Source organism: Octopus bimaculoides, chromosome 5 (genome assembly GCF_001194135.2).
Source record: "Octopus bimaculoides isolate UCB-OBI-ISO-001 chromosome 5, ASM119413v2, whole genome shotgun sequence".
NCBI lineage: Eukaryota > Metazoa > Mollusca > Cephalopoda > Octopoda > Octopodidae > Octopus > Octopus bimaculoides.
This window is the reverse complement of record NC_068985.1, coordinates 15,884,380-15,899,405: the sequence shown is the minus strand read 5'-3', so window position 1 is coordinate 15,899,405 and position 15,026 is coordinate 15,884,380. Positions and strand designations below refer to the sequence as shown.

General features: G+C 37.1%; 1 protein-coding gene across 1 annotated transcript in view; it reads left to right on the top strand.

Annotated features, from left to right (window-relative positions):
- LOC106881210 (sodium/calcium exchanger 3-like) overlaps positions 1-15,026 on the top strand; it is a 243,749-nt gene that overhangs the window by 1,460 nt on the left and 227,263 nt on the right. The gene's annotated exons all lie outside the window — the stretch shown is intronic.

Sequence of the window (15,026 nt, the reverse complement as noted above, 5' to 3'; positions counted from 1 at the left end):
TATTGATAGATATATATATTGATAGATATATATACATGTGTGTGTGCGTGTGTGTGGGTGGGTGGGTGTATGATTAAATGTATGCAGGTGCGCGTTCGTTTGTGTGTGTGTGAGTGTGTATGTGTGTGCGCGCACTGATACGAATGCTAGAGTACATCTCATTCATTATTTGGGAATATTCTGAAGAGAAACAGTTCTGAAACTTCAACAAAAAATATTTCTGTTGGTTATTTTTTTCAAAAGGAATGTGTGTGAGGGTGTTTTCAAAACGAATATGTGTGCGTGTATTTTTTTCAAAACGAATGTGTGTGAGTGTGTGTTTCAAAACGAATGTGTGTGAGTGTGTATTTCAAAACGAATATATGTAAGTGTGTGAGTGTGTTTTTTTAAACAGGATGTGTGAGTGTGTATGTATGTATGTATGTATAGGTACTTGTATGTACCTATACGTTGATGTATGTATACGCATATACGTGCGTATACACACACGCTGGCACACACACACACTCACGCACACACACGCGCGCACTGACAGACACACGTACAAATACACACACACACGCACGCACATAGACATGCAAACACGCATACGCAATCCTCGTGTGTTTAGATGATGTAAAATGGAAATGTTTTGACAATCCATCTGAAGTCAATTTCTTGTTTTTTTTTTTGCGCGCGTGCGTAGGTATATATGTGTGTGTATGTGTGTGTGAGTGTACGTGTGCGTCTGTGTGTCTGTGTGTTCGTATATACGTGTATATGTGTGTGTATGCGTTTCTGTGCTGTATGTGTCTATTCTATGCACGTCTCTATGTGTCTGCGTGCGTGATTCTCAACATATTTTTGAATACCGTATGCATGTGTCATTACACTTTATTCTCTGTATAATTCATCAACGTACATCTGTACATCATTTTGTTTAAATGATGCTCGCTATAATGAAGCTTAACGAAGAGGATTGTTGTCGGAAATTTAGTAGAAACGGAATGGCAGATGGCTGACTTTACAATAAATGTGTTGTCATGGAGGAAAGATATTTTGGTCAATCTGGTGTCGTGTCATAACTAAAGTTGTGTTTGGTCATACTAAATAACTCTGACATAGAGAAAACAATAAAAATAATGGCGGTGGTGGCGGTGGTGGTGGTGGTGGTGGTAGTAGTAGTAGTAGTAGTAGTAGTAGTAGTAGTAGTAGTAGTAGTAGTAGTAGTAATAAAGATGACGATGATGGTGATGATGACGACGATGACAGCCACAATGACAATAACAACAACAACAACAATAATAATCCTTTCTACTAATGGCACAAGGTCTGAAATTTGGGGGTGGGGAGGGGACTAGCGGATTACATCGAGCCCAGTTTCTTCACTGGTACTTAATTTATCGACCCCCAAAAGTATGAAAGACAAGGTCGACCTCGGTGGAATTTGAACCCAGAACGAATAATAATAATAATAATAATAATAATAATAATAATAATAATAATAATAATAATAATGTTGCTGTTGTTGTTGTTGTTGCCTTTGTTGTTGTTGTTGTTGTTGTTGCTGTTGTTGTTGTTGTTATTGATGATGACGACGACGACGACTACGACGATGACGAGGATGATGAGGATGATGACGACGACGGCGGCGAAGACAACCACGACGACGATGACTATGATGACGTTGATGATGACGACGACAGTGATGACGACGACGACGATGACGACGTTGATTTCATCCTAGGATATCTCTGATTGTGTTCACCTATGTTTAAGGCATTCCACTTACGACCATCCTGTCTACTAGAATTATCCCTCAGACTACATTCTCTGTGTACTTTAGTGTCAGAAAACGATAAGGAAATTTGAGGGATATTTGGCTACGATTTCAGGCATGCTTACGGGCTGCTTACAGGCCCCCTAGTTAATCACAATAAAAGGTTTAACATGGAGATGGGAATGACGTTTTGACTACTTTGGGCGATTGCCTTAAGTGAGTCGTAATTTGGTTATAATGCACTGTTAACTGACGATACATTTGCTGATGAGCACAGACGGAGGATGTCGTGTTGGTCATGCTGGAACGTCAGGACGGGAGCAAAAGTATGGGGCGGGGAGAGAAGAGTGGGGTCACACTGGAACATCAATGCGAGGAGAAAAGGCATGATGGTCACACTGGCAAAGGGATGGTTAAAAGAAGGAACGGTGGTACTAGATTGCGGTGACAGAGAAAATATAGGCTGGACGCACTTAGCAGAATTGGTGTTATGGGGAAATAACAGAGGAGGACGAAGGAGTTGGGAATGGAGGAGAGTTAATCTTTTCTACTGTAGGCACAAGGCCCGAAATTCGACCCCAGTACGCAACTGGTACTTAATTTATCACCCCCTGAAAGGATGAAAGGCAAAGTCGACCTCGGCGGAATTTGAACTCAGAACGTAAAGACGGGCGAAATACCAGTAAGCATTTTACCCGGCGTGCTAACGATGATTCTGCCAGCTCGATACCACCTTAGATACTACTACTACTACTACTAATAATAATAATAATAATAATAATAATAATAATAATAATAATAATAATAAATCTTTTCTACTCTAGGCATAAGGCCCGAAATTTTGGGAGAGGGGGGGGGCAGTCGATTAGATCGACCCCAGTATGCAACTGGTGCGTAATTTATCGATCCTGAAAGGATGAAAGGCAAAGTCGACCTCGGCAGAATTTGAACTCAGAACGTGAGGACAGACGAAATACGACTAAACATTTCGCTCGGCATGGTAACGTTTCTGCTAGCTTTTGAGGAGAGTTAATAGGGTGGCGGAATGCATCGGGGAAATTAACACAGTTAACCTTGATTAAGCAGATCAATAATAAAAGACTTTCGAACCGTACCGATTCTGCCCTGAATTTAGGACTATATTATCTTGTGCGTCTTTTCTGTTTTATGGCGGTGAATTAAGAGAATTGTTAGAGCGTCTCTCAAAACGCATTGTCTTTTATCGCTTATCTTTTACTTAGATTACGGCCATGCTGGGGCACTGCCTTGAAGAATTTTTAGTGAAATGAATCGACTCCAGTACTTTTTTTTTTTTTAAACCTGGTAATTATTATATCGGTCTCTATTGCTGAACTGTTAGGTTACAGGGACGTAAATCCACCAATACTTGTTGATAAGCGGTGGTGGGGACAAACAGGCACAAACATACACACACACACACACAAACACACACACACACTCACAAATACAAACATGTATATAATATATATATAGATATAGACATATATATATATAACGGGCTTCTTTCAGTTTCCGTCTACCAAATCCTCTCACGAGGCTTTGGTTGACCCGAGGCTATAGTAGAAGATATTTGCCCAAGGCGTCACACAGTGGGACTGAACCCGGGACCATGTGGTTGGGAAGTAAACTTCCTACCACACAGGACTCTGAACATTCTGAGCTCAAATCCATCCCGCCAAATCAAACTTTGTCTTTCATCCTCCCAGAGTCATTAAAATAAAAGTATCAGCCAATCGCAGGTGGGTGCCTCCCACCCGTACACATGTCTCTCTTTCTAGTCGTCATGTCGTGGATATTCCACTGGGACAAGACAGAAGCTCAAGCTGGTGTCTGTGTCTATGACTGCTCGTGACTATATGGTTCCCTAAAAATATTAGTCAATGGCATGATGCATACTGATGCTAATTCATATTAGATTAGCAAGAAACGTTTGTATTTTTGCTACCCTGTTTTTAGAGAGTAAGTTATAATAGAGTTCTCCCATCGCTAGTTCAAGCATATCGAACAACAACGGTCGGATAATGTGCTGGTAATAATATGTTAGAGGTAGAAAGACACAGGGCGAACCATTTAAGAGGAAGTAATATAGGTGACACTCAAGCAACCTTACTACTTGGCTGGGTCATGCATACAAACCTCTACATAATCATTCGACATCCTTAAAGCAACAGGTCAAATCTCTATCAAATCACAATCTATCAAAGTACCCCCTTCTAAAAATAAAGTGTACATTGGATAATACAGTACAAAACATACCAAAAAGACGAGATGCTCATGACTGGAATGTCGTTCGATCAGGAATGTCTTCATTGTAAACAAGAACAATAGAAGTTTGTAACCATTATATCGACTCTGGAAAGATGGAAAGGGATTGATCTCGAATGTATAGAAGAGATTGGGTCGGAATCAGCGGAAAGAGAAGGGTAGAGGGAGAGAGAGTAAGACATGAATGAAAAACAAAAACAAAAAAGAAAGGCTATAAGTGCAGTTAATATTTCAACAGAAAACGTGGAAACAAAGATATGATGGCACATGTTAGTCATAGGCCAACTCAGACTGCCTCAGGCTACTTAGCCAAAGTCCAAGCCAAGATATAAAGGACTTATGATCCTAGGATTAACGCTAATCATCTCGTCTTTTGTTCAAGAATATTGTCCTTTTTTTATTATTATTCAAAGAGGTTGAAGAGATTTGAGAAAGATGTCGCTACTAATTCTAACAGGTCGACTGGCTTATAGAGGCAGCTTCGTTTGTTTTTGGCTGAGAAACGGATTGGAAATGAGAGAGGGAAGTACTGAGGAATGAGATAAATAAGGAATGAATGAAGAAAATAGGGAGATAGGGTTCTAGACTAGGAAACAGAAGATACAGGGAGAGAAGAAAAGAGAGAGTGAGTGGAGAAGAGACAGTGAGAGAGAAAGCCAAGGAAAAAGAGATATAAGAAACAGGGAGGAAGGAGAAAAAGCGCAAAAAAAAATGAAAAGAAACATGAAAAGGCAGACATTAAGATGATTTAATAACTATAGAGAACGCTGGGAATATTTCAATGAATGAGGATTCGGTGATCAGATCTGCTTAGTGTATTTACTTAAAAATATATTACGTATGTATGGCCACGTACATATGTTTGTGATCTGAAAGCACCGTCAAGATATTTTCATTTCTACCATATTGTTGATATATATATGAGCAATGCCACTACAATCATTATCTATCTATCTATCTATCTATCTATCTATCTATCTATCTATCTATCTATCTATCTATCTATCGATCTATCTATCTATATATATATACCTATTTGTTGGTCTGTCTGTCTATAATCTATCTAACTGTCTCTTTATCTATCTATCTATCTATCTATCTATCTATCTATCTATCTATCTATCTCTCTATATCTATGTGTTCACTTATTTTAAGTCTTTCTAAATACGATGAATTAGTACTGCTGATAAAAGCTAACAAGAAAGAAACATGTTTGTTGTTTTCACAAGTTGGCATCAAAGACAAGATCCAATCTTAAATCTATATTTTTCTTCTCTAAAAATTTGTATTTAGCTGATATTATTGGAATTATCTCCCTTAACTCCTTAACCCTGATTTAAATTTTCTGCCAGATAGATCATGTGTGTGTGTGGGGGGGGGGGGATATACATATACATACCCACAGATATAAATATATGTGAGTGTGTGTGTGTGTGATTGTATAAAATATACACGCACACACGCACACACACGCACATATTTGATAGCAGTTTCATTCAATACCACATTACTTAAAGTTTCGCGGAAGCTGAGTTAAACAGTTATCAAATACAAGCAAATGTAATTTTCTATAGAATCGGATTGATCCGTACTTTGTGAGTGAAACTGCGTAGAAACGCTCTTTCACACTGACTCTGTTAAAGAATTACATGAGTACACTTGTCTGGGATGTCTAACCACTATATGATAATTGAATAGGTAGGCAAGTGGATGAAGCAACTGACTCCCCATCGTCGAATCTGATGAAGACCCCTCCATAGTTGTGTGTGTTGACACATTTAAATATACGTTTCTATATGGATGCGTGTATTATGTGTGTGTATACATGTGCGTATATGTATGTATATACATACATACATACATATATATATATATATATATATATATATATATATGTGTGTGTGTGTGTGTGTGTGTGTGTGTGTGTGTGTGGTTGGTAAGCAAGCTACTTACCACAATATACATACATACATACATACATACATACATCTTTCAATTTCCGCCTACCAAATCTACTCACAAAGCTTTGGTAAGTCTGAGGCTAAAGTAAAAGACACTTGCCCAAGTTGCCACGTTGTGGGACTGAACCCAGAACCATCTCATTGAGAAGCAAGCGTCTCACCACACATCCACGATTTCTCCCAAAATTATTTCATCGAATCTACACACACACACACATATGAAATTATAAATAAACACAAGTTTGCATAATTTGTTCCCTTCATACCGCTCATCATTTTCGTTATTCGCAATATCTGTCGTGGATGTTCCAATTACAATTTGAACCACAATAGATTATTAGAGGAACACTTTCTTGCATTATGTTGCAGAGCTCAAATGCAGTAAAGTCTTCCCCCTGATGATCCGTTGGGGTTCAGCAAACAATTGTACTTGGATCATCTAATGTAGAAGTTGCAAATATCCAAGATAGGGAAACGTGTGTAGGAAACAAACGGTATAAACATGTTTTATAATTTCTCCAATTGCTCCAGTATACTGGAAGCAGACTGGATGATGATATTTTACATGGAGCTCTAAATTCAACTGCAGCAGTCGTATATTAAACTGTACACACAAGATATACTATTTACATACATGCACTCAAATGTATATGCATGTTTGTATTTACACAAACACACACATACATACACACGTGCATACACACATGTACATCTTGCAAAACTAGTCACGTTTCCTTTTAAACGGCACAGTATATGCCAAATTTGACAATTCGTCTAATTCTTTTAAGAAGGAAACGTGAGTGGTTTTGTAAGTGTCAAAGACTTGTTTTACTCTTTTTCTCTTTTTTTTCTATCTTTTTTGTTTGTTTGTTTGTTTGTTATTGTAGTATAAACAGCCATCCTGCTCATCCAAATGTTCTTTACTTTGTGAGTTTTTGGCGACTAATTGCTCGGATAATCTCAGTTGATTGAAGATTTTCAACGCTATTACATATATACACGCGTGTGTCTGAGAAAGAGGGGGAGAAAGAGAGAGAAAGAAAGAACGAAAGAAAAATGAGAGAGAAAAGTGACAGATAGACAGAGTCTGTCTATGCAAAAGACTCCGCTGGGTCTTTCTCGGGTCACATTGTTGAATATATTACAAGCACAAAACTTCAGTTCAGACTTGTCACTCATTAGTGTTTCGTTGTCGCTTTCGTTGATTAGTCTTATATTAACTTACACTGGACAAGCATATACTCAAAGGCTTTCTAATCGTGGTTACCCAGTCAAATAATATGCTTATGAGTCGGGTATTGAGTGTCCTTGAGCAGGCATATAATCAAATGTTTTCTAACCGTGGCCATCTCGTAGTGTATCTAGACAGCCCTATTGCATCCAAAGTCTCCTTCTTTTTTAAATGGGTTTTAGGTTGGATGATTCGGTTGTTACTTCCAGCATGTTGAGCAACCATGTTAAAGTACACTGAATATAGTGACTAGCAATAAGATACTTCAACTAAACAGGAATATCCTTTTGATAGGACGAAGGCGAATCAATCGATCCGATCTGTTATATTTAACAAACTCGAATGGCGGATAAATCTGTTTTTGTTGTTCATGATGGTGACATTGTTGTTTAAGCCCGGATTAAATCTGATCAAGAAAATCTATAATCAAAAGGTATACCAAAAGTAATCAACCTATATTTTCATATATCTACGATTATAATGTTCAAAACATATATGTATGTGTAATATATGTATGTACTCATGCGCACATACATATATATGTATATACACACACATTTATTCACGTGAGTGTGTGTGTGTGTGTGTGTGTGTGTGTGTGTGTGTGTGTGTGTGTGTGTGTGTGTGTGTGTGTGTGTTGTGCGTGTGTGCGTGTGCGTGTGCGTGTGTGTGTGTGTGTACGTGTGTGTGTGTGTGTGTGTGTGTGTGGTGTGGATGTGTGGTAAGAAGCTTGCTTTGCAACCTGGCTCCTGGTTCAATCTCACTTTGTGGCATCTTGGGTAAATACCTGGTGACTCAGGCTTTAACGTTTGCCTTCCACATGACCCGCAGCTTCTTCTTCAGGATATTATGCCACTTAAAAGTTCGTGGGTTTTCGGAATGATTGGCAAGAAGTGGTTTAATCTTCAAGTCTCCACTTGCATTGGCCCAAAGGACGAGAGTTATCTTTAATAGGCTTGTGGCCTGACATTTTCTTCTCCTCTGCAGTTATGTAGGTACTTCTGGGCATTTTTTCTTTCAAAGAAGACCAGTTTCCTCACAGTTGAACACCTGTTGTGTGATGTACTCCTCGGCTGAGATAAGCTGACGGAATTCACGCACGAAATCCTCAGCTGCCTTCGTGTCAGAACTCGCTGCTTCTCGGATACCGGACGACGCTTTGAACACCAGTCCTCTTCTTGAAATTATTGAATTAGCCGCGACTGGCCTTAAATGCAACTGCTAATGTTTCCTCTGTCGATGTTCCAGGGTTCTGCTTCCGGAGATCTCCATACAACAACGCTCGTGCTTTCTCGCAGATGATGGTCTCCGTAATTGTATCCCCTGCAAGTTGCTTCTCTTTGATCTGCGGGAGAAGCAATTTTTCCATCTCTTCATGGATAGATGTGCATTACTTGGAGAGCCTGGAGACACCCTTTGCTGTTGTAATGGCCTTGATCTCGTCCTTTTTCTTCAGGATGGTGCAGATCGTCGACGTGTTTCGATCGTATTGACGTGCTATGTCTCCACTACACGCACTCCTCTCTCATGTTTACCAATGATTTCCTTCTTCAATTCTATCGTAATCAGCTTTTCCTTCTTCTTAGTATTGTCCTTTGCACTAACCTTCTTAGGACTCCAGGCTAACACAACTAATTATTATAAAATAATAACAATAAAACGCACAAGACTAAAACAAAATCATTGGGAAAAACACAACAGAGATGCTGCCACAACGAAATAAACACGTTAACTGAGGGAGTGGAGGCGGTGCTTGCTGGAAGAGCGTGTGCGAGTTAACCACATCAACTTTTAAATATATTGTTACAACTTCACTTAGTTAAACATCTTCTTTTGTGTCTATTCAACAAAAAGGATTACTGTTGAAAGCCATTAACGCTGATGGAAGCAAAATAAACATCATATATATTGTATCTAATAAATATACATGCAGTCGTTGTTGTTTAATCCCTGATCTCCCCTATGATAAATAGCATTTCAGTATAACTGCCTCGTCTACTTTTGAGGCATAGGGTGTCTGACGTATTACCTTCCGGATGACTTTATTCCATTTCTGCATCATCAGTTCGGAGAACGATCTCTGTCGACTGATTTCACAAGGATTATGAGCCTGTCATGAATTTTCGTGGGAGAATACAAAAGTAGTTACTCATTGCTTTCCTTTGGCTGATTTCACAAGAAACCTTGTTACTGGTTGCTAAAAGCCGATAGAAATAGGAACAGATGCCAGTATTTGACTAGTAATTTATTTATCGATCCTCTAAAAGACTAAAGGCAACATTGACCTCAACAGGAATTGAACTCGGAAAGCAGGGAAATGAAACAAATATCTCAAAGCATTCTATCCGACGCTCTAACGACTTTGCAATTTCGCCGTTTTTTTTTAATTTCTTATGAAAATAGGATATAATCTGAGAGAGGGGGAAAGCGAGAGAGAGAGATAGAGAAAAGAGAGCGGGAGAGAAGGGGGAGAGGGGAGAGAGAGGGAAGAGGGGAGATAGTGGGGAGAGGGGAGAGAGATGGAGAGAGAGGAAAGAGAGAGGGGATATTGGTCCACTAACTATATTTTGCTTGTAAAACCAGCATATACACATTCCGTTCGTTGGCTCGATAAAAATGAAGGTCTTGTGACTATGCAAAAAATCGATTATTAGTCATATCAGGCAAATGAAACAACAGAAATTAAACCCTTTTATTCTGTTACTTAGTTTCGATTTCTGTTCTAGTAATATCACTTGAATTACCATGCCAAAGCCTACCATATTACACAATTTCAACCCCCTACTTCTCCCTGACTATTGTTAAGCTTATAATAGTTATGTATTGATTGTGACAAGCATCGGACAAAATGCATTGCAGAATACAGTTACGCTTCTTTACGTTCTGCATTCTAATGGCATGAAGGTCAACGTTGCTTTTCATCTTCCTGGGGGTCGATAAAATGAAGTGCCACTCAAGAAATATGGTCGATCTTAATTGATTGTATTCTCCCCCGATATTTGAAACCGCGTACCTACCTTTATATATCAATAAAGATAAACGACATTCATTTACTATGTTTTAAGCATTCTGGAGAACACTCATACAGACAGACAGACAGACAGACAGACAGACAGGCAGGCAGACAGGCAAGCAGGCAGGCAGACAGACAGACAGACAGACATATATATATATTTGTGCGTGTCTATGTATGCGTGTCTATGTATGCGTGTGTATACATGTATATTTGTATTTATATATGTGTGAACGTGGGAATCTAATATATACAAGGAGCTATCACAATGTTATATAAATGCACTTTGTTCACCGTACATATGACAACTGACAATTTATTATCGGTTGGAAGATATCAACAAGCATCAGCAAACAGTTTATTTGCTGAAATTATAAACAAAAGCTTCGAAATTTTGTTAGATTCATTAGGCTGGGCTGCCACTGGCTGACGAGACACAATGATATCGAAACATCGGCTGTCCCAGAGTGCTTTGCACTAATGAATAGAATATGTTATGAACAAACGCTCGTCGTAAAGAAGAAACTGTCCTTTGATGAAACACAAATGTGGCTAGCATATTCACGTTGGAATCTGCAGGAACACATTACAAATAAATATGCAAACCATCGTGTATGTGTGTTTATATATATATATATATATATATATATATATATATATATTGTTTAGAATTTGTGTGAATGTGTATAGAATAATATATCAGTTGAATAAAGTTAAAACATGGTCTGATTTTCAGGGTTTTTTTTTATTATGGTATTTTAAAAATATATTTTGTAATGCTCATAAAGTTAAATTAATGCTTTCATACATAAGAATAATCATCAGATTTCAAATGTGCTTAAGTGACAGTTGAGTTCTTTGACAACTTTAGTACCTCTTAGAACGCTCCAACAAGCTGAATTTTTAAAATACGGTTTTAACCAATCCGCATGCATCTTAAACCTCACGGTTTGCCAAGCGTACCGATATTCTGCAATTTGTTTATTTTTATATGCTAGAGATATTTTTTTATCCGCATCATTAACTGGTTGTTATATTATTGCTGTTACTTCCGTTCAGAACAGGTTCTAACATTTTAATAAACCGTTTTTCTTTTATCCTTCTTCCAACCTCACTTATGTCATGTAGTTTGGGGAAAGAAAAAATTACTAACATTTTCTGGTCACATGTCTCTATATGCTCCCTCAATGGAATTTTACGAACATTCCCTGCCTCGCCTATATATATAGTTCCTCGCAATTCGGGCATTTAATTCAATAGATCATATTTCTGCTTCTGCAGCTCATATCTACATTTGCGAAAATCTGTCCATTTTTTGTTCTAATGGATCTACCAGTGTGCATGTATTAACATGTTCCTCATCTGTTATCATTACGCTTCGATACCGTATTCTAAATATTCAACTTGTTAGAGCGTTCTAAGAGGTACTAAAGTATCAAGAACTCAACTGTCAGCTAAACACATTTGAAATCTAATGATTGCTCTAAGTATGAAAATGCTAATTCAACTTTATGAGCGTTACAAAATATATTTTTTTGATGTTAAAATAAAATATTAAAAAACGTGAAAACCACACCATGTTTTAACTTTATTCAACACATATATATATACATATATTTATACATATATATATATATACATGCGTGTGTGTGTGTGTGTGTGAGTGTGTATGTATGTGTATGTATGCCTGCATGTACGTAATTATGTATAAGTTTCATCATAAAAGATTTAGAAAAGTCGAATGAACGTGAAATATTAGTTCGTTACGGTTGAACTCGAAGTACATAGAGCTATAAACAATAGTGAATAAATATTAGAGTTAAAGACCTTTGAGTAGAATGTGTGTCACGTTTATAGACGTGGGTTTCTGATCCATGGATACCTTCGATCTTTTTTTTTTATCGAAAGGGCTTTTAAACCCAATATTTACATTTAATTATTTATAGCTTTATTTACTTCGAGTTCAACCGTTCAAAACGAATTATATACAGAAATACACGTACATTCATATATACACCCCTACACATATGCGTGTGTGTGCATGTATATATGTAATGTATTTTCCACTTTATATTTTAGATGCTTAATATTTGTATATTACTCACTGCTTAATTTTTCTCCAGTTACATCATATTGGATAAATTTTAAGTATTTAACTATTTTGGAGTAAATTCAGAAGTACAATCATCATCTGAATATATTTCAAAACTTAACAATACCTCCAATATCTCTTGGAAATTTTATCAATATCTCCTCATTGAATAAATAAACATCGACATTTTTAAAGATAAAAACCGCCATTTTAGAAGTTTTTGAGCTCAGCAATACAATATCACATCTTCATCAGAAACTGAACAAATGACGTTCGAGGAATCACAATGTTACATGTTACTGAGATTTGATTTTTTTTCTCTCTATTCATTTCTTCATGTTAGCTGCCATTTTCTACACAATGTATGTTGTTAAATTGAATAGGCTTACTTCTTTTTTATTTCCTCTGCATTTCATATGCTTTTTACCGTTTAGTCGGAGAGGAAAAGATATCATCTATGATTCTTCTTTTCTTTTTAAGTCTCCTAGATATGTAAAAGAAAGAGATGTCCACAAGACGCACCCGAGGACCAGGTAGTGGTATTAAGCCGGTTGGCGAATTTAATCCAAATTCAAAACACTTAGAACGTATAGAAATAGAACAAATACCTCTAAACATTTCGTTCAGCACTCTAATAATTCATTTAATTCATTCTGTGGGTTGTTACTTTGTTTAATTGATCCACAAAAAATAAAAAAATAAAAAAGTGGACCTTGGCAGGATTTGAACAAAGAGTGCAGTTTGCCACGTCAGTTCCCGCGGGGTAATTTTTCTACCTTTTATCGACTCTGGTTATTCGCCGGATATGATATCAATTCACATGTTTTCGGTCATTTGTAGCTTTTTAACATGTCTCACCACGTTGATGAATTATCAAAACTGACAATGTTTATTCTGTTGCTTCGTTTGTTTACTGTTAAAATATTTGTTCAAAATCGTTTCCAATAATTATAACATTTTTTTTTCAAAAATGACGTGCTCAAGCCCCAATAATATAGTTTTCATCTCTTAATGTCCTATCCATTATTTCTGAAAAACAAAAAAAAACTCTATGAATCATGGGTCACTCATCTCAAATCATAACATCCGCTTTAACCATAAATTTCAAGCAGTGTTTTCACTCTGTAGTGAAATAGCGCTAACTGGGTTGAATAGAAAGCTTAATGCGGAACTAGCTGTTTTCAGTCCTGAAAGTATGAAAGCAACTATACCAGATGAGGCACTATTAATTATAATTATTCCATCTGTAAGGATAAATAATAGACTGACACTATACAGAAGAGATTTCCCTAATCCCTAATCCATCAAAGATTTGGATGCAGGTAAAACATCAACGTTAATACCTTGTATTTTGTTATAGTTTTAACACGAATTATTTGCTTTGGTGCTTGGAATAAAGCTGCCCGCTGACCCATATTGAAATTTTCCTTGAAAAAAATATTTTTACGGAATTTTTCATTGAAAATTTATTTTTCATGAGAATGAACAAAAATTTATTTGCTCGTTCTCTTAAAACCTCAGATATTACGAAAACTTTCTGCGTTAATGTTCATTTTAGCCATTATAGGCGTTATCATGGGTGGATAACTATTCTAAATGAATCTATTTCCACTTAAAATATGTTCAAAGTTTTGCACTGTATGCTGTCGAGAAGACCAGTGATCTTATTATATTCTCTGATAGTTATTTTTTAAATGCGCTAAATCCTCAGGTTCTGCAAGATAACAGCAAAGGCCAATTGAAAAGAAAAGCCGTCATATTTGGTGAAGTGACATAGAAATATATGCACCCTCCATTACCAGATGGTTTCATTATCGTCATCTGCTAAATCCATTTTGATTGCAGCTTCTTTGTACATTGAACAAACATCCTCATTAACAATTCACATATCTTCAAATGATGTAGTTCCAAGAATATCTGTTAACAAAACTAAACATATACATCTAATGCAGTGGGTGTTAATTTTTCTCTCATTCCACATTTTCTTGCTTTTATTCCTATGTATGACAATCAGAACAGCAAGCAAATAGAGTGTGCCTTGAAGGTGGCAGGTGGTTCATTGCTAATTCTCATCTATTCATCTAGAGTTAAGTTATTTCATTCTATAATCTATTCACTTTCTTCGTGAACATTAAAACAAACACTTTCTTATCCTTCTAAATGAACTATTATTGTTGGCTGTACATTTGGATATGATGCATGTAATTCAAACCACAACATCTTCCATGACACTTCAGATGCCGAAACATTGCAACCATCCATGTAGTTATCAATTTATAATCTGCTTTTGCTTCTCCTTGGCGAGTTCGCTTCAAAACCATGAAGTTTCGGGTTCAATACCACAGTGTGACACTTTGCACACATGTTTTCTTATTTCTTTACTGCCCACAGGGGGCTACACACAGAGGGGACAAACAAGGACAGACAAACAGATTAAGTCGATTATATCGACCCCAGTGCGTAACTGGTACTTATTTAATCGACCCCGAAAGGATGAAAGGCAAAGTCGACTTCGGAGGAATTTGAACTCAGAACGTAGCGGCAGACGAAATACCACTAAGCATTTCGTCCAGCGTGCTAACGATTCTGCCATCTCGCTGCATGTTTTCTACTTGATGGAAATTCATCGTGTGTGTATAATGTATGTATATACATATGCGCGCGCGTGTGTGTGGGTGTGTGTG